This window comes from Aptenodytes forsteri, unplaced genomic scaffold (genome assembly GCF_000699145.1).
Source record: "Aptenodytes forsteri isolate BGI_AS27 unplaced genomic scaffold, ASM69914v1 Scaffold336, whole genome shotgun sequence".
Taxonomy (NCBI): domain Eukaryota; kingdom Metazoa; phylum Chordata; class Aves; order Sphenisciformes; family Spheniscidae; genus Aptenodytes; species Aptenodytes forsteri.
Window position 1 is genome coordinate 501,631 of NW_008794911.1, and position 20,460 is coordinate 522,090.

Here is a 20,460-nt window from a genome sequence, read left to right on the forward strand (position 1 = left end):
CGAGGTACCCAGGTGCAGCGGGGGCGGCCGGGCCTGGCGGGCCTGAGCCTGTGCCGGCCCAGCTTCCCTCGCCCCCCCTAGCCGGGCACCTGCCTCCGGCGTTAGAGCAGCGATGGGGCCGTCACCGCCGCAGGGTCCTCTCTTCCCCCGCCCCTGCAGCCTGACCCCGCCGCGGGCTCCCTTACCCTAACCCAGCCGGGGAGGGCAGCGCGGCGGGGTTAGCACGGGCTGATTCGCGTCGTGACGGTAATCTTGCGTTACAGGTCTAATCAAGAAACGAACAGCTGGACAAGAGTGATGCTGTTCCCACCGTACGTGAAACCTGTCATTCTCGGGCTTTCCTTAATCATATTTCTCGCTTTTATGAAGAGGAGAAGAGGTACAAAATTCTATGCCCTAAAAAGTAAAAAGGGAAGGGAGCCATTTTTCATGGATAATTAATAAACAACCTCGTTTGGGCTTAACAAACATATTGAATGTATTAAAAATTAAAGCATTACCATCAAACACTCATGCTATTTATTTACTCTTGCTTTTCATTTCAGGCAATAAAATAATTTAGTAAGTTTCCATTTGTTTCTAGGCTTTCTTATTTCCTTTTTTTTTTTTTCCCCTTATCCTGGGATGATTTTGTAGAATTCATAGTTCCGTGCTTCTGGGAAATTATTTTATCCAAACAAATTAAATTTCAGTAAAAGCGTTTCTGTTAACGGGATACTTTTAATAAGTAATCAATACACTACTGAATTTGAGGCCTTTAGCTATTCTACAGTGTCTCCACGTGCTATATGTTCACACGCCGTAACATATCACCTCATCTCATGGAAGCAGCATAACATGTCTCTAGAAAATGAACTATTGAACACTGGCAGTTTGTGGAAGTACCTTGCATCTGAAGCTTCCCCAGAAGTCAGTACAATCAGAAATGCTTAGAAAAGAGGTATAAGGCTAAAATGGATGCAGAGTTAGGTAAAGATCTAGAGGGATTTTTTTAAAAATTAATTGTACTCTCAGAAATGTACATGAGTTGTGGATTTGGGTACTCACATGAAAACAGTTGTTGCCCTTCTTTACAGGTACAAATCATTTGTCTGCTATCAATAAACTGGTAAATTTAGGTTTAGGGTTTTTACATATGTATCTTTACCCAGTGTGAATTGGCTGCTGACTTCAACAATTTAATAAGGACCTACCTGAGAGTCATTAAATAAGGGTAACAAATCAAATGGTGCAAAGTGTTTAATAGAAGTCATTTAAAAGCATTAGATTTGGCATTACCTGGGAGTACTGAACCTCAAATACAAGGGTAGCTAAGAACCGCAACACGAAACCAACTACAAGATAAAAGTGAAGCTTGTCAGCAAAATTTTGAGTGAGTGAATTGCAAAGTTTAAGGCAGAATCTCGTTTTTGTTCTGCTTTAATAGTTCAACATCTTTGCTTGTCAAGTTTTTGTGCAGAAGATACCTGTGGCTGTGGAACTGCTTGCAAAATGAGGGCTTAAGGTGTTTTGGAATCCTTGGATGTTTTTATCATTCCGTGGATGAATTTAACCAAAATATCATGTACAGGTTTTCATGCTAAGTTTTCAGTTCCTTAAAATTTGTCATGTTTTAGAAGGTAGTTGCAAAAACAAAAATAATAATGTACCTGTAAATATATTTGTAGATTTGTAACAATATTCCCCTGCATGCCCCCGCAAAATTCCAGGCCCCTCTTTAAGTGACTTTCAAGTAGCTTGTTCTCATTGAGTTTTGTCACTTTTCACCTCTGGATAAGAATTCTTGTCTCTTCATTTTGAGCAATTTATGTTTCCTAACAGAACGAGGAGAGAAACAGCCTCCTGGTGTTTGTTATTGCTCTTTTTCAAAGAGATGGCATAGCGTCTGTTTGAGCATTACTGTCTTGAGATTTCCCAGCAGCCAAGAGAAACTGGTGACAACTCTTGCTGTCCATTAGTTTCTGAAGAGCAGAACTGAAACTGGCAGGAGCATTGCTAGCTCTATACTGCTGTAGCTTGATAAATGAGAAGAGAAAACCCAGGCAATCTTTGTATATGTTTATCTTTGATACCAAGAAGGTCTAGAAACTAAAAAAGCAGAGGATAGTGTTTTGCATCAAGTTATTGATAACCCAATCACTATGCATTGCGGAAAGCGTCTCATTCACGACTTGTAGATAGATATGTGGATAGGTTGTTTCTTTGGTTTTTGTTTTTTAAACTTTGATATATTTAATCCCAGCAACTGGGCACTTCACATTTTTGTATACGAAGTTCCTATTATTTACTGTGCTAAAAAGCATCCCAATTAAGGATGCAGCCACTGTCAAAGTGTTTTGACCTAATACATTCTTCTAATCCTGGATGCAAACCCACTAGTTAAAATTCCTGCTATCTTTGTAGCGTTCTGCAATATATGAGCACATTGTATATGTAATTTAAACCGGTTTGTGCTGCAAGAATGAAAAATCCTGGTTTTCTTTATGGTGCACAGCTTTCAATCTGGCTTTTCAGTCAAGGATGCAGGAATTAATTAATGTACTAATTTGCAAAATCTCAGCAAAGCAGTATATTTTCTGCACCCTCCTAAATGTGGCAGGCTTGCAAATATGTTTCTTTAAAGGAGGAATTCTAAGACAATGGTCATCCATAACAGTTTGTCTCTAATAACATAATTTGTGTGGAAATTTAGGCAACCTAAATAGGCATAAGGTAGTTGAAATGTCAGATTGCCTAGCTGCTGTACTTCACCCTTTTTTGAAATCTATTTCCATTGTCTGAAGACAGGAATTAAAGTACTTCAGTAGTCACACTGGAGTATGGATGCTCGAAAACCAGCTAATGATTATTACAGACAGTTTTTGCCATTTTAAAAATAGTCATGTATGTTGTATTATGGTTTATGATCTCTTAAGTATGTATTTTTAAATAAAAGCAATCAGTCCTCTGTATGCCTACTCCTTATTCATGTTTATGAAATGAAGTTTCACATCCTGTCTTGAGTATTCGGGATTTAATGGTGTTCATTTAGTTGAATGAATTTAGAATTACAGTGGAAAATGACTCAGTGAATTGTTTCTTGTTTCATTTTTGGTTTGTGGAGATTCTTTCTTCTTTTTTTTCTGATTTCCGTTAGTGAAACTTTATTTTCACTTCCATGTGTTTTCTTGGAATGTCAGTTCCTAAAATTTACTTTTCAATTGATGTTTTTTTTCTTTTTTGGAAATACACTTTTGCTTCTCTATAGAAATTGTAGTTGAAAGATTTAATAGGAGAACAATGACCCAGAAATACGCAGCTTGACTGCAGCTAGCTGAGGAACTAATCTTGAATAAAATATGGATTTTAGAGATACCAACATACGGTTTTAGTGCCCTTCCAGATGGTCTTTCCATTTCTATTTTTGCTTCCAAGCGAACCTAATAAGTTTTGAAGGTGTGCCCTGGGATATTGTACAGTCTCAAAAAACGGTAAAGCCACCTGAAATTTGCACATTCACTTAGAGCGGAGTTTGTAAATATTTGTCAAGAGAAATTACCCTTTTTTTCACTTTCCTCAGCTTATAATTTTTTTTTCTGTTTCTGTACTTTTCCATGAATTTATTTGTTCATTTAAAGCTTGAAGCTATGATTCCTAATAAATCGTCGTGTCTTGCATGACTTGAGAAGGCTGTACCTGCTTGAAAGATTTAAGTATAAGGATGTAAACTGCCATAAAGCATCAATGTGTACATAGCTATATATGGCTATAATGACTTGCATATATGCAACTGACTTTTCAAAAATCTTCCTTGTAAGGAAAAAGTGTTTGTGAAGATCACAAAGGCCTTCAAAACCATTTTGTTTCTCTTGCTCTCCTTTTGCCCTACTTGTTGCGTATTGTTTTTGTCTTGAAAGCAATTAACCTGTGCTGATACCTATGTCAGGTTGGTATGCTGTATAAAATAAACGTACGGAAACATAACCAGGACCTACAGTTCCATTCTTATGCTAATTTTAACTTTAGATACGATCTCTGTTTCAAAGCCTTCACACAAGCAAAAAATGATTTTAAAAAAGCAAAAAAATTGGAAAGGTCATTCCACATTCTTCATCCAAAAGGCAAATCTTGTGTGTTCAAAATGGAATGGGAATGCAAATTTGGGTACAAATGTTGGATTGTGAACAGTTGTGATTTTTTCGTTTGTTTTCAAAGTACCTGGAACGTTGGTAGGGAATGTCTACTTCAATACTTTATTTTCTACTACCGGATGCAGTAGCAAAATACTGTATCAAAATATTATTTTTTGTTTTAAATCACATCCGAACTTGTGACTGATCAAATTACAGTTGTAGTGCAGTTAGATTACCCGGTTTTATTAGTAGCACATTTTCCATTTATCTTTGTTTATGATGACTCTGCATAAGTGTCCTTATCCATTATATTATCTAATTAAACACTAATGTATTGTGAATATTTTCCCATATGGTTCATGTTTGTTTCCTTCTGTAACTTACACTCTGTTTCTGATTTAGTTCTACTCCCCAGCCCTCTTGCTATTTGCTGTCTCACAGTTTGTGCGATTGCTCATTTGGATCTCGTTTGGAGTTATTCTCTTTGTTATGATATCTGTACAGGTGGCTCACTCAGCTCTTTAAGTCCCAACTTAAAACTGATTTCTTAATTATTTCATTGCCTATTCTTCTCATTTATATTTGGGGTTTTTAATTGCTGGAATGCATTCGAATGCTAGATGTTATTCATTTGTTATCTCTCATTTGTCTTTTGTTTTTTTCTCACTGCAAAGTGCATAATACTTCTGCAGGAAATGTTTGTTAATACATGAAGGAAAGCTGTTGTTTTGGAGCTGCTATAGTTCTGGAGCTTGCAGTGTGTATTCTGAATATACAGAAGTAACATTAAAAAAAACAGAAAAAAATAATATGAGAGTCTACCAAAACAAACAAATAAATACAATTAAAAGTCTAATTTTGCTTAAGAGACCTCAACAAATCATCAGTCAATGCCATAAGGAGAAACACAGATACTGTAATGGTTATTTTCTGAGATGTGAGCCGAAGCTTTGGTGTACTCAGCATAGCTGGTCTGATTCTCCTATTCGGCAAGGTAAGGCTCTGTCTGGTAGATACAAACATATGGTATTAAAATGGACAATAGTATGTTTGAAACTGAGATGCACAGACCAAATTTGTGTGCACTATAGAGCTGTGTAAAATCTAGTGTAATTGTATCTGAGTTTAGTTTACTAGAGCAGGGAACAGCAGTTCGGTGCAAGAATGATCGTGTATTGATAAAGAATCGGAAAGGGATTATAATTCTCATGTAAGGCTATACATACCAGGAATTTTTGGTTGCAAGATCAAACAAGGAAAGCCTAGTTTGGATCCATCCAAATGATAAACTTTGCTTTTTTCCCTTGTGGAAATAAAAGCCTAAAAAGATTTTTATGTGGGATCAAATAGAAAATGTCTTTTTTACCCAAGTATTAAAAACCTGGATTAGAGCAATTGTTACAGGCAGAGCAGGTGGTCCAGGGCTTTCCATGAGCCAAATGATTTGAAAATTCCCTTTATTAGGTTCCCTCTTCTTACTGGGGAGGTTTGAACAGAGATGTCTATGGTGGGCAGTACCTAAATCACTGGGCTTTAGATATTCTGAAGAACTCTAATTTTCTCTTATTGATGCTGACTAACTGTGTAAGTGCTGGAAGAAGGACAAGAGCTCCTGTGTCATCTTAAGAGAAGTACTTTGAAATATTCCGTACTCCTCTCACCATTTAGATAAATGTTCTGGCCATTAGATTACAATCTTTCTGTACTTCTACGACTATTTTACGTATTTTATAGAAACAAAAAACATTCATCAGTACAAATGAAGACCATCTGAATTGTTGTCTTTAGGAAGGTGAATTGGCATCATTGGTGAATGATGATGATTGAGATTTCTTTGAGGAGAGGACAGAATCAAACCTTGGTTTTTAATATCCTGGAGGAACTCAGTGACTACTGGGGTTTCATATTAAAGATGGATTACACCCAACACTCCATGCATGCAGGGCATGTTCTGAATGGCCCAAATCAGTTTCTGCAGAGCAGCCAGGTAGAGAAAAGCCGAGCTTGAAGATCTGCAGGTGGTTAGGTAGAGTGAAGAGCTAGGCAGCTGTAGCGATGACCAGAAGCAGATCTTCACGTGCACAGAGAATTTAACTGAAAAATCCTGAGTAACTAGGATTAGCTAGAAGCTGAAAGCGGTAATGGAGAGATTTGTTTGGATTTAGATGCCTTCAGGATCTTGTCTGACCACCGTTTTGCAAATACAAAAGCTATCTGGAGTAATAAAATTGAAATTTGATGTGTTTTAGGAAATTTTATTTCTATTTAAAAGATTCATTACCTATTTCAGTAGCTGTTGGTAGGCATTCATTGAAGCAGTTGTTTTCTTGCAGGCAATGACGAATTCATGTTTAGTAACCGTAGAAGGTGATCATGCGGGGGACTTAGCTGCCTTATGTAGGGTTTTACTTCTGGGCTAGTCCCTCCAGGCTGCCTTTGTAGTTAGTAGCACTACAATAGCATTCTTCACCATGAATCCAGGACTATACTTACTTGCATACTTCATTTTAGACTGCTTTATCTTTAGTTGGTGATTGCTTCCTAAAGATTGCTCTGCTCCTAAATAGTATTTATAGGTTCTGTGATGTTTTTATCTTAACATTGTTGCTTGCTTAAATGTTTATTCCAGAAGGTCTGAAAAATTGTGTTTGCAACTACTGTTAATTTCCCCTATGAAAGGTAGCTTATGCACAACTATTTTTCAGTCTATTTCAAAACATTTTAACTACAGTCTAGTCTTAATCTGAGTGAGACTAAATCACAGTCACATTTTCTCTTGAATAGTAATGCACTACATTAGTTTTACAGCCTCTGAAACTGCATTTTAAGGACATATGCATTGCTTGGGTCTCCATTTCCCTCAAACTGATGCACACTGATATGAATCCTAAGCAAACGGTTTTGGTGCTGTTTTCCCAGCCTGTTTTTCCTGTGGTATAGTGATGGATAACCCTTTCTGTTGACTTGGGCAAGACTGAAGAAAAAAAAGCAAACAGACCAACCTGTCCATTGCTGTGACTACCTAGACTGAAATGCCAAACTCAGCCAACAGGCCATTCTTCGTGCATAGAAGAAAATACTAGACAGAGTATCCAGCCAGCCGGGGATCACCAGATGTACCAGAGCAAAACCCATGGCTAAACTGAAACGGAAATATTTTATGTAAATTCATCTGTGTGTTCTTTTTCTTGCTTGCTATTTGATGCCGTCTCTCATGTCCTGCCACACAAGAGCTCAGGGTGCCTTTCTTCACTAGCTTTTCTTACCTTTCAGAATATTAAAAAATATGCAAAACAATTTTAGATAACATTTATGGTGTATCTCTGTTACTACATTGCATCTGTTTGTATACACACACACATGCATGAAGCTATTTTTAAAGATTAGCAAGGTCACAAAGTCATGGGCTTGGCCTAGATTCATGATCCCTTGGTTATACCTGCATTTGCCTGCCCCATCCCTCCCCAAGAGATTACTACCACCACAGCCGAGGCTGCCGTTCAAATCCCACGTATTAGCAAACTGAAAACAGCGGTAGTTCAAATTAAAAGTACTACGCTGGACCAGCAGCTGCAGACTCAGTCTTTCTCCCATTTACTTGAAGTGGCTGAAGAGGTTACCATTTCCAGTTCTACCATCAATGTTGTTTTCAGCTGCTCCAGCTACATCCAGCATGGATGTCAACATTACAGAATGGAAATATTAATGCTTCCCTTTTCAGTCATAGAATTTTAATTTTTATTCCATATTATGTTAGCTACATTACCCCATCTCTTCCTGCACCTTGAGACGATGTGTCACTCGGCAATGTATTAATATATCTTTCCTCCTTGTTCAAAATAGTTCTCAAATCCTAATCATGCAGGTTATGCAAACCCCACTCTGAACACAATCTTGGAATTTCCATGGAAGACAGTTCTAGGCAGATGCTTACATGCAATATGTGGAAGGTCATACATCATGTCAGACACATTTCATTCATCAGCGTTGGCTTCCCAAATGCTTTGAGAAACTAGCCAAAATCACAACACGGGAAATTCCTTAACCAAGAAGAGTGAGGATTCATTTGGACTTTCTTGTTCCAACAGCATCTACTATAATGATAACTACCAGCTAGGGGTATACATCTTTGCATCTCTGCAGGGGAGTAGCATGGAGGAGTAGGTAACAGAAAAGCTCCAAGTACTTTTTATTCCACTTTTCCTGCTGAGAAAAGAATCAGATTTCTCCAAACCTTTTGCTCTTCCCCATCAGAATCTCAACAAACTCATCAGGAAGCTCTTTCTTCCTCAATTAAAAGAATGTCAAGAACACTTAATTTCCCTTTTGCAGTCCTACTTGGATCTAAATCTGCATTTGACATTTCATGCTACGCCCAGTTCCAACAGATGTAGGCTCTGTGGCCTTACAATTAGGTACTATGTTAAGTGATATCTAATTTTAGGAGATACCATATGGCTTTCCCTGTATTTTCCTAGATAGTTTATGAAAGGTAAGCATGCTGTTTCATTACAGAGATCCATATTCTTCCTGAAGTCATGGGAAGGCTCATGCTTCCTCAAGAGGATCCAGTGAAAATCCATCACCAGCCCTTCCTACCTCCTCGTTACAGATATGATCTCAGAAAGAAAACATAGGGATTATTTAACATCAGGACATTGATCTGGAGCCTGAGAATATAAGTTTCAGGATGATGATGTAGCAGTCATTTTTCTATCTTTCCCATTAGAAGATGCCATTTGATTTTAGGGACTACTAATCTCCAATTTTTAAGTTACTATTAATTTCAGTCTAAGAGACCTCTCTTCTGTTATCTGACCATCTGGGATCCTTTTATAAGAAAAACATCATTCCAGTATTAGAAAGAATATTTCAGCTTGCCATATTTAATTGGAACATATTGAAGCAAGATGCAAAGCAGTGTCAGATGAAAGCTAAACTCCTCCGTTAGATGCTAAGCAAGTATAACCTTCCTGTCTAAAGAGAGTCAAAGAGTTTAAGAAATTACTGGCTTAGTGTTATGCAGAAAATAATAAGGAGCAGTCATTTAATAATAATAATGACACAGTTAAATATAATTATAATAATAAAACACACTAAGATATGTTGATTATGATATATGTTACGATTTCTTAGGGGTTAAGATATACGTTGAAGAGAGTGTCAGGTTTGTCTCCGTGCCTCTCCCATTAGGGATTAGATAACGTTGCACAAGGCTAAAGGTAATCTCCTTGTTATCATTTTCCATTATGAAATTTTCGGTGCTGCTCTGTCAAGCTCTAACCACGTGTTTCCTAAATGGAGTCCATCTGACCAGTTGTCAGCCATTCTGCTTGCTGGCGGTGCATTCCCCCCTCGGGGCGTGGGTCCCCCTCTAATAAAACACACTAAGATATGTTGATTATGATATATGTTACGATTTCTTAGGGGTTAAGATATACGTTGAAGAGAGTGTCAGGTTTGTCTCCGTGCCTCTCCCATTAGGGATTAGATAACGTTGCACAAGGCTAAAGGTAATCTCCTTGTTATCATTTTCCATTATGAAATTTTCGGTGCTGCTCTGTCAAGCTCTAACCACGTGTGTTTCCTATGGAGTCCATCTGACCAGTTGTCAGCCATTCTGCTTGCTGGCGGTGCATCCGCCACTCGGAGCGGGTTCCCTCCTCACCTGACAGCACTGATTATCCAACTGTTCCCGGAGTGGGAATCTACGGAAGGCACTTAAAGAACAGACAGAGGAGGCTGTTCCCCGGAAAGCAGCGCTCTTTGAGATGAACACAAGGAGGTTTTTGGCCGGTGCCTCACCACATTCTGCTGAGTCAAGTCAGCATTAAGTGAATACAAATTCTCCCTTGGTTCCCTCCTCACCTGACAGCACTGATTATCCAACTGTTCCCGGAGTGGGAATCTACGGAAGGCACTTAAAGAACAGACAGAGGAGGCTGTTCCCCGGAAAGCAGCGCTCTTTGAGATGAACACAAGGAGGTTTTTGGCCGGTGCCTCACCACATTCTGCTGAGTCAAGTCAGCATTAAGTGAATACAAATTCTCCCTTGGAGTCCTAATTACAGCTGAGGATCTGAGGAAGTTATGGAAGGAAACAGGAGGGCTGGAGTGCTTTCAGAGCCTCTTCCTTTGAATATCCAGAGAAAGTACAAGAAGAGACCCATGACCCATGGCACCCGAGAACTGCAATTGCAGGCCATACCCAGCTTCACCCCTATTGATTTCACCCGCAGGACTCCTATTGGAGGAGAATTTTTGGGGTGACCAATTAATCAATAGCAAGTCCCTACAGAGCTGTCAGTAGCAGGCATTACTATAAGATTTGCCAGCATCAGTGCTGTATCTTTTGTACACACAGCTGCTGGTGCTTCGTGTCCATTTCTCCCTGCTTAAATTGATGTACATGGCATCTGATTATTTTTTTAGTGTATTTAGTATTTTGTAACAATGGGTATCATTATGAGAGTGCTTCAGTGCAACTTGTTGAGAGTAATCAGCCTGTAGTTGCCCTTCATTCATCTAAGGGCAGTAAAAAGTAAAAAGCAGTTACAGTCCTTTCTTGGAGTAACACAGCTGAAAAAAGTCCATCGCCCAAAACTTAACAGTAGGCAATATTGTCTGGAGTCGGCCATGCAGATGGAAGGAGGGACAGGTGGAAGTGGGTGTCACTGGCATACAGCCTGCAAAGCTGCTCACGAAAAGGCAGAGAGAAGCCAACAGGAGGAGAAGTAAAAATGTGATTTGGGGAGAAAGTCCAGCAAAAGAACTTTTTTGGCAAAGTGCTGGCTTGAAATGGCAAGCAAAGAAACTGCTTTCTGGTGTTTAATTCCTGCTTGGTTAGAGGAGCCATAAACCAGAGGTTTCTGAAAACTCTTCTGATTTGCATTTGGCAGCCAACAGCCTCAGGAGCGGATCGGGGCACGGAGGGCTTTAGGTCAGCCCCTGCCTGATGCACCCTTGCCTGGCTCCGCTCCAGCGCTCCCTCGGCAGCCCCCGGCCAGCCCGGAGCCCCCGGGACACCCCTCTGCCACCCCTCCCTGCAGCTTAGGGAAAGCACCCATTAGCGCCCTATCCAGCAGAACAAAGAAGCAAGATCAGGTTGGAAGACCTCCTAAAGCATCAGCCCGTAATCAAGGATCCTCAATTAGGAAGAGCCTTGAGGCAGGATGAAGACCTATGTCTGGGAAGAAAAGGTTGGGCTTTAAGTCAGTGTCAGTAGCTTGAGAACTCTTGGGTTGGGTTTTGTTTGGGTTTGGTTTTTTGCGTTTTGGAGGGTTTTTTGTTTTGGTGTTTTGTTTTCGCTCTCATTTTAAATACCCTTACTTTATATTCCTAAGTGTTTTAGAATGAAGTGCTCCACAATAGTGAAGCACAGATAAAGAACAAGAGAATTTCCAAATATTTGAACTAGTAATCATCCCCAGAATTTTGGGTACGAATTTTTGATACACAGTGTTACAAAAAAAATAACAAAGCTACCTGCAGTGGGACATCAGGGAGACCTCCCAGAAAATTCTCTGAAAATGATCAGTGTCTTGAATCTATTGAAGTGAAAGTGGAGTATGATCTTCATTTTCTGGCACACACTGCCTTGCTTTCAGCCATTTTTTACACTTCGTTTTTGTCCATCCACTTTCAGATGTAACTAATCTCCCCTGGGTGGTGATTCCAGCATTGCTGCAGAAACCGTCCCACTGCACATTCCGTAATAAAAAATACACCACAACAGGTTATATTTAACAAGGAAAAGAGGAATAGAAAGTGGTACATCTGCACAATGAATATAATATAGCATTGACTTGGAATTTCCTGACTTCAGCAGTCCCTCCAAAATAATAATGCATTAATAGAATTACACTTAGCTTTCTGCTTTTAAAAGGAAAATATTTGAAAGCAAAAGTCTTTTCATCTTCCAAGTTCTTCTGGCTGTGTGTGTGAGATAGTGGAAATAACGCAGGACTGTGTAACCACAGCAAACAAATGGGGTGGGAATTCTGTAGCTGCTCAGCCAGCCCGAAGCAGAGCGGTAGTGAAGGAGCAGCCTGGATTTTGGATTTAATAGGTGGATTTTTTTTTTCCCTCTAAACTCCATTCATTTCTATGGATGAAAATAAAATTACTCTGTTGTAGGCAGAACCGGTGGTGACCTATAATTAAGGATGTCTGACATTTCCATTATAAGAGGCAGGTTTTAGTTGGCTATAATTTCAGCTGTTGGTTGGTTTAAATTTTAACTGATTAGGCAGGAGTTTCCTCTTCTGGATATCACCTGCAGTCTGACTTTTCTGAGAGGTATGCAGGAGAGAAAGAGTGAGAAGTTCAGCAAATTGTTCATCAGTATCTATAAAGCAATTAAGCAAAAATACATTATTTTGACCACATAGAGAAGCTCTAAACTCCTTGCTTAAAATTTGGCAAAGAAGTCACCCTCTTGTTGGGATGTCTTTTCTGCTTTCTGTGGAAAATCTCAGCTGATACATAGGCAGTAGAAATTTGTTCAAATTTAGCACATGGATGTGGGGAAAAAAAAAAAAAAATCCATCTACTCCGAGCATGTTCCAAAGCAGGGACAGAATTAGCTCACTGAGGAACACTTGATTGATCCATCAGTAAAAATGCTGAAAGGCAGCAGAAATATGTACATATTTAACCTCCCAGCATTTTTAACTTTAGTGGGGCTTAGCTGGTGGAATGTATAAAGTTATTTTTCTTCCCTGTTTTACCAGTAAAATTCCCTGATATAGACAAAACTTCAAAGTGTAGAATTTATTCCCTCTCTTATAAATGAATTTTGTCTTCAGCATCACTGTAAAACCAAAACCATGACCCTCTGACTCACTGACTTCTTCCTAGGTGTTTTTCTAGAAGGCACTGCCAAATGCTCTTTGGGTACTGACATTTTTAACCATATTAATAAAAATATCAATGACGTGTAAAGATGACATAATTTTGGGATCTTGGTAAGTGGAGATCAATTGGCATTATCGGTATATAGCACTATGTCTTAGCTCCATTCTCCATTAAGTCTGGTTTTAATATCCAGCCCATTGCTACCAAACAGGGATATTATTGATGTGCCGTAGTCAGAGCCTCTGGTTCTGCAGCTTCCTCAGTGCTCTACCAAAGTAAAAGTCCCTTCTGCTCTTCATTGTCCATGTATCGCCCCCATTAGTTTTTTTTCTGTCATCAATAAAATCTTCTAAGAAATAAAAAGGTGTAGAACCTGCATTACTACTGGTAAAAAAACCGGCCTTATTATTGTTTACAGAAGCAGTGCCAATCTTCTTTTCATGATAAGAGAGCAAATGTGTTTGTTTTCCTTCACGGGTTACTCAGTATGTCAATAATTTAAGATATTGGGTTTTGACACTTCACTGTTTTTCCGTGGGAGTATTTGGAGATAAGTTCACAAACCAACAGGTTTTAAATAAGACATATTGCTCCTGGTTTGGAAACAGCTCTTAGAGCTGGGTGTACTGTACACCGAACGCCAAGGGGCCTGACTGACAGGCTAATGCCATCATTGCCAAGACTCCCTGAGATGCTGGTGGATACTGAGTCAGGCCCTAGAGGCTATCTGTCTTCTTCCATTTAACTGCAGGCTTAGAGCAAGCCTGTGCAGCTTAAGCATGAGGTCAGTGCAAACACATACGTTCTTGTGGCTTCACTGGATCTAGAAAATCCGGTGGGAGGACGTATGCAACTTAGTTGTGATTGCTGCAAGCTGTGAGCATGACCAGGGACATTGCAGAGCTTCAAAACCTTGTTGAAGACTATGTTAAGGTTAATGACATTGGAGATGCAACTGATTTACAGTGTGCTGAAAGCATCCCTCCTATATAAGACAGAAGAATAAACAATGTAAACTGGGACATTTTTGATGTGCAAGTTTAACACATTGCTGCATCCTAAAATAATCTAGAAAGTTTTGTTTGGGGTTTTTTTCAGTCTAAAGATATAATACTGATTTTCAGTGATTAAAAATCGCAATGTGTATGGTGCTTACAAGTTCTAGAAGCTAAACCAAGGTTTTGTCTACCGCTTATGTGGTATTTACCTACTGCATGTCCTATTATTTAGCTTAAGGGGGAAAAATATGCTGGCATTACTTTTTTCCATCTGTTCCATAACCTCTGATATTGAGCTTCTAAAAAGCTCAAAGCAGACTAAACAGGTCACAGCCAAAACAGCAAAGGTTGCTTTTCATGCATTCTTTAAATCAGATGTTTTAATTATAGTTTTTCGTTTGTTTGCTAATTAGAAAACAGGTCCACAATGTGGTATCTATCTTCTTCCATTTGAATCAATAAACAGAGAAGTCATGAGAAAGGGACATCTTCCCTTCAGGGAGTCTTTTCTTGTTAATGTTGACTCAGGTTGTTAGTGCTTATTCTTGTCTCCTTTCCTCTTCTGCCTACTTCCCAGTCTTTTCTCTTTCAGTTCCCCCTCTTGTTTCCCAATGTGAGATCTGCTGCCTTACACATAGCATGTATGCATTTGTCCTTCATATTTACCTCTTGTGTCATGAGTGCGCTGTACTTTTCAGTCTGCATTGTGAAAGTAAGCTCTTTAACCAGGCTGAATGATGCTTTTTAAGCCTATAAAAATTTCAAACGTGAGTTTCATTGAAAGTGAAGAAGAGAAATACTCATCTATAAATAATGGATATGCAGTTTTAAATAACTTGTGAGACCTGTTTGGAATTATCCCGAAGGTTTGCCTCCCACCTGAAAATCACAGTGCTGGCTGAGAAATGAGTACTTCATGTGCTTGCAACTTGATTAAATTGAGATAAGTTACTAAATGGTCTCACTTTTTTGTTTTGCTCTGTGCTTTGGACGGCATAGTCAGATTTTACAACATCTTTTTTATGGTTAGCTGAGTCCAATTCCTGCAAAGACTTAACATGTATATTTAACTTTATTTTGGTTAACCATCTGTGTAAAGACATTTTAGATTTGGGACCCTGATTAGTTTCTTCCTTGCTGAAAAGACCGCTGTAAATTTCAATAGGGAAACAGAAAAGTCCCTTAACAATTTTTAAGGAAGCTTTTAAAACAATGATTTAAGGATGTACTATTTAAAGTGAATTGCATCAGATACTGGGTTATTTTGAAATAAAAAATGTCTGAATAACAATGACCTGCTTTTTGTGTGTTCAGGCTTGCCGCTGCACACTAGGAAATTCAGAAACTATTTGTAAGGGAGTGAATAATCAGAAATTCAAGTGTAACCAAATGCTGTGGGGTTCGAGGGCTGCAATTCCCACTCATTTAACCACGAGTGCAGGATACATTGGGTCCCTGCAGACTCTAGACACACCTTGCTTGTACTCCGTATTGCTCCTGTGTGTCAGCTCTGAAAGGCTTCCCCTGTGATCTGGAAATAAAGGAAGGTCGATTAAAACAAATACCATAAAAGGACATGGTAGAATTTTTCAAATTTTAGAGACATTATCTATCTTCAAATCCCCTCACTAGACCTACATTAAAATAACACAACCCAAATATAGAACATTTGAACTGTCCTTTTCCAGGCCAGATGTGCTACGTTATGTAATGCCATTTTAGGGTGATTGCTGGAGCTTGGAGTAAAAGGAAAATGAACATATTGTAGATATTGTTCCAAAGAGCAAAGTCATAAAAAAATGTTATAAAACTCAAGACCTTGAGCAAAAAATTTTAGCAAATGCAAGTTCTACACAGAGCCTTGCCTGCATACAGGCTGAACTCTCCAGCAAAGTACAATCCAGCCACAGGGCCCAGAGGTTATGATAAGACGAGAGCCCAAATACACAACCCTACACCAGCACACTTTACCCAGATACAAAAGCATTGTAGCTCCTAAGAGCTTATTCCTCCAGGCACAGCACATTTCTAAGTTAAATGCACCACAGCAGAAATTTTCTCCATATGCTTTTCAAAACCCTATTAAATAAAAACCATCCAAGCAAGGAGTTGTTGATACGTATGTGCAACAGGCTTCCCAGAAATTCTTTGTAAATAGAGCATCAATGTTTTCCACTGTTCGCAGGGAGGAAATCTGCTGAGTTCAGACCGCTGTAATCAAATCCACATTGCAAAGTCACAAATAGAGAAACAAAGGACAATCACTGTCCATTTTTTGCACTGCGGATGCATTAATCAGACTCCATTTTCTTCACTGCTTCGGATTGCATTCTCAGGGTGATGTGCCAGCCTCCTGCCTCTGTTGGTTACGTAGCTGTCCGCTCTGTCACTGCGGCCAGAGCTGGGACAGCACACTCACCACTTGAAGCATTTCACGGTTGTGATCCCAAGCAGAAGACCAACGTCTACACAGAGCATTGGAGAGGCAGATACACCAGGGAAAAGACTTGGAGCATCTACTTTAAGTGTCTGAACATGTATAGAGAGCATGCCACAAGAGTCACTGAGCTCAGTCGACTCGGGGAGCATTTCTTCTCTTTCAAATCTCTTTTCACTGTGAAGAAAATTTTCTTCCTTTTCAGGCATTCTGTAGCAAGAGCAAAAATAGGAACCCAATTACGCCTGGCCTCTCTGCAGGGAGGTGAGAGCGGGCGAGGACAGAGGGTGCTGTGCTGTGGTTATGCCTAGGGCACAACCTGCACAGGAACTCACTGTCCCCGACGAGAAATGTGACCTTTAGCGACTCATTTGTTCTCAGAGCGGTCGGCAGAGCAGCTACACTCTGCAAGAGCAGCAGGGGAGGCTGTATCTGAGCTCTGTTCCCTGAAGGGCTAAGCCTTGGGGTGTTTATATTTTAGGCACCCTTTACCTCCACCTCATAGACTCAAGATGCAAGAGAGGATAAATAGTCTTTCCCAGGGCTATTTAAGAGAAACCTGCTTCCCTCTGGGAGAGGGACTCAGCAGTAAATGGGCAGCATTTGTAGGCTATTAAAGTACCCCCATGGCTTCAGACTCCTCGGGATAAATAGTCTTTCCCAGGGCTATTTAAGAGAAACCTGCTTCCCTCTGGGAGAGGGACTCAGCAGTAAATGGGCAGCATTTGTAGGCTATTAAAGTACCCCCACGGCTTCAGACTCTTCGTAAGGCTGACTAAGAGGTAGGAATGGGCAGGAATAGGTAGGTAGTTCGGGCTCAGCAGATACCGGTAATCTGCCAGCTCTTTTTGCCATACGCTCCGTCTCTAGACCCAGCTAACTGGGCCTGTCTGCGCCCAGTCCGAGATCTCTGACTTGGCTCTGGGAAGGCTGGTGTGCCTGCACAGCTCTCAAGCGTTGTTCAGAAAAGCCAGAGTGGGTTTTCAAACCCATTTAGTTCTGCAAATGTGTTTCATTGCTACGGTATTTCTAGATCTGTGCCCTTTTTTTTCCCTTTAGTAGCAATAACATCAAGAAGAGAGATTTAAAGAGAGCAATTGTATCTCCTCTCTGCCTTTATTTATCAGGTTTTCTTAGTCTCATAAGGTAGTTTACTCACAAAATAAATTGCTTAACCTTGTAGCCTTCCTCTGCACCTATCCCCATTTGACTTTGTCTTTTCCTGAATGTGAGTGACCCAGTTTTAGTTATTCAAAAGCTGTCAGATGTGTCACCAATACCTTGGACAAGGGCCTGAATTCTTCCTGTGCTCTGCCAACACTTTTCTGTATCCTGTGATCATGTTTTGCATCTTATGATCACGTTTTGCATCTTATGGTCATGTTTGTTATTTCTCAGGACCGCATTGACTGGTAGGCTGCAGTAATCCGGTGATCAACCAGCACGTTCATGCTTATCTCCCTCCTCTGTTGTTTCCGTTTCGTTCTTGTTTTTAGTTGAAGCTCTTGATCTCACAGTTCCTACTTTTAAGTTCCAGCTCATTTCTATTACCTCACTCCTCCTTTCTGACTCTCCTGAAAAAAAATGCTATATTGATGATGCCACCTTATCCTCATTATTATCTATTCATTTTCTTCAAGGCACTGGTATTTTATGTAAGATAACAATATAAAACTAAGTGGGAGAATCAGGAGGCCTTGCTGTTTTCTGAGTTGCATCAATTCAGATAATCTTAGACAGCGCGTGCCTGCCCGCTGCACCGGGGCTGGTAGCTTGTGGAAAGTGAGTGTTGCAGTAGCTGGCAACACACACGGAGTCTGCAGCTCACAGGGAATCACTGTAGGGTTTTTATGCAATTGATTAAATGATACTGTGCACAGTCATCAAAAATGGAGCTTCACAATATATGTAATGATGTGCTTTGTTCTAATCTTTGCCTGCATAATATCAGAGGAACATCTATTTCTAGATAAAATAAATGTAAATTAATATAACCAAGCCTGACAAAGTTATCAGACTTTCTAATTGATGGAGGTAAGCTGAGAGAATATAATTTCCCCATCCTGTTCCCAATAAAATATTTTAAAAACTCACAGGTGGCAGATTTGCTGCTTTAGGGGGCCAGTACGGCAGATCTCCGAGTGGTCATGCAGCAGAACCAGCAGCGATCCACGTGTCCCGCAAAGGTGGGTTTGACGGAGCGGTAGAGATTTTATAGTAGCTGAAATATAAATAAAGGAGAAAGGCAAATGTCTGAGGATGAGTCAGCCAAGAGGTGAATGCATTTATTCATAAGCAGGCTGTTTTGTAGATCACACCGAGACTTAGAAACCAAGATAAGGCTGCAGAGTCTGTGCTTGAACTTTTTAGAAATCTTTGATTAATTGCTAGAGGATGACATCTAAAATGTCCCTGCTCCTTTCCTTCTTTCTTTTATTCAGCTTCCATTTCTTTAGCTTTCTGTTCTCTTGCCTTTTCCTTTTTCTCTTTAATTTTTTTCTCTAATTAAATATAAATAAAAAGGACTGCATGTTCTGTGCTGTCACTTATGATATATAACTTCTCACCAGCAATCCCAGATTCGGTAGTGATTATAACTGACAGTTTGTAATTAAATAAAGATAGGAGGTTTATAGATTTCAACTGCATATCTACATTTCTTGTCTTCTGGGTGGTTTTTGCAAACTTAACAGTGTGTAGATCAGGACTTTTTTTACATGTGTACGTGTATAAATATTTCTGCTTTTATATCCTATCAGATTAGTATTATTTAGGTCACCTCTAGTCAAGAAAGCCATGCTGGTACAGCAATATCAGCTAGGGGAATGATTGTTTGGTTGGTTTTTTTTTTTCCCTTTCTGACTGGGGAAAAATCTGAGTTTAACGTGCCGTGAAACTAGAAGAAACCCCACAAGGACGTAACAAAAATTCACGCTTTTTCTGGGAGAGCTTATTTTAGCTGGGTAAAGCTCTAAGGTAAGATTACTCTTTTGTTTTTTCTCCCCCCCCGCCCCTTTCCATTCGTCTGTACACTGCTTCTAGACGGGGCAAGGCCGCCAGCATGGCTGCGGCAGCGCGGCTGTCAGCAAACTTCCTGCCGGAGCCAGGGGCGACGCTGCTCTGCTGCAGCGCTGCCACGGGCTGGGCTTTCGGTATGAGCCGGATCCTTCCACCGCCGCTCGGGCCGGGAGCAGTGGGTCAGCCGGGGGTGAGAGAAGGAGTGGCCGGAGCCGGCCCTCCATGCCTGGGGAGGCTCGGCGACCTCCGGCAGCCGTCCCGGCTCCCTGGCAGGAGCCGGCCCTTGGCGGCCGCCGAGCCGATGTGTTTCCCCACGTCCTGCCAGCTCCAGGCAGACAGGCCGGGAGAACAGCTGCAGAGCGGGAAGCGAACCCAGAAAGAGCTGAAAACGGATTCTGAGCAGCAGCGGTCGGGACGGAGGTGCCTGATGCAGCTCTGCTCCCTCGGCCGTGTAACAGATTCCCGGTAGGACCGTGCGTCCACCGCGAGAGCAGTGTATAGCCCTCCTCCAGGAACGCTTCTGTGCTAAGCGTCAGGAAGCAAACCTTTCGCCAAAGAGGCGAAAAACCTCTGGACACCTCACGTCATTTGAAAAAATTTAATACTGTAATTTTCGCAATATAAAATCCAATGATCTGAAGGTGAAATTATTTTCTTCTTTAGCCTGGTAGTGAGTTGGCTTTCTGAGGAGAGGCCTCTTCTTTTATCATCATTCTTCAGTGAGATAGCTGGCATTTCTTTATGGAGGTGATCTGCATTGCCTCCCCAGGAGTCCTGAAACGGTCCCCCCCCCCAGTTCTGCTTGGAAAGCCGTGCCGCAAGGCGACCTCAGCTCCAGGTACACTTTCCATAGAAAAGGATGCTGTGAAACAGGAAAATCGATTCCATCCTGCGTCCTATTCATATCTAACTTGGCAATCCCGCTTCATGTTAGCAGAAGTACTAAAGACTGGGAAAACTTAGTTTATGCTATTCTGCTACAGAGCTCACTGCAGCCTTTCTATTTTGTCTGTATTTACTCCCTTTTAGTATCAGTACTG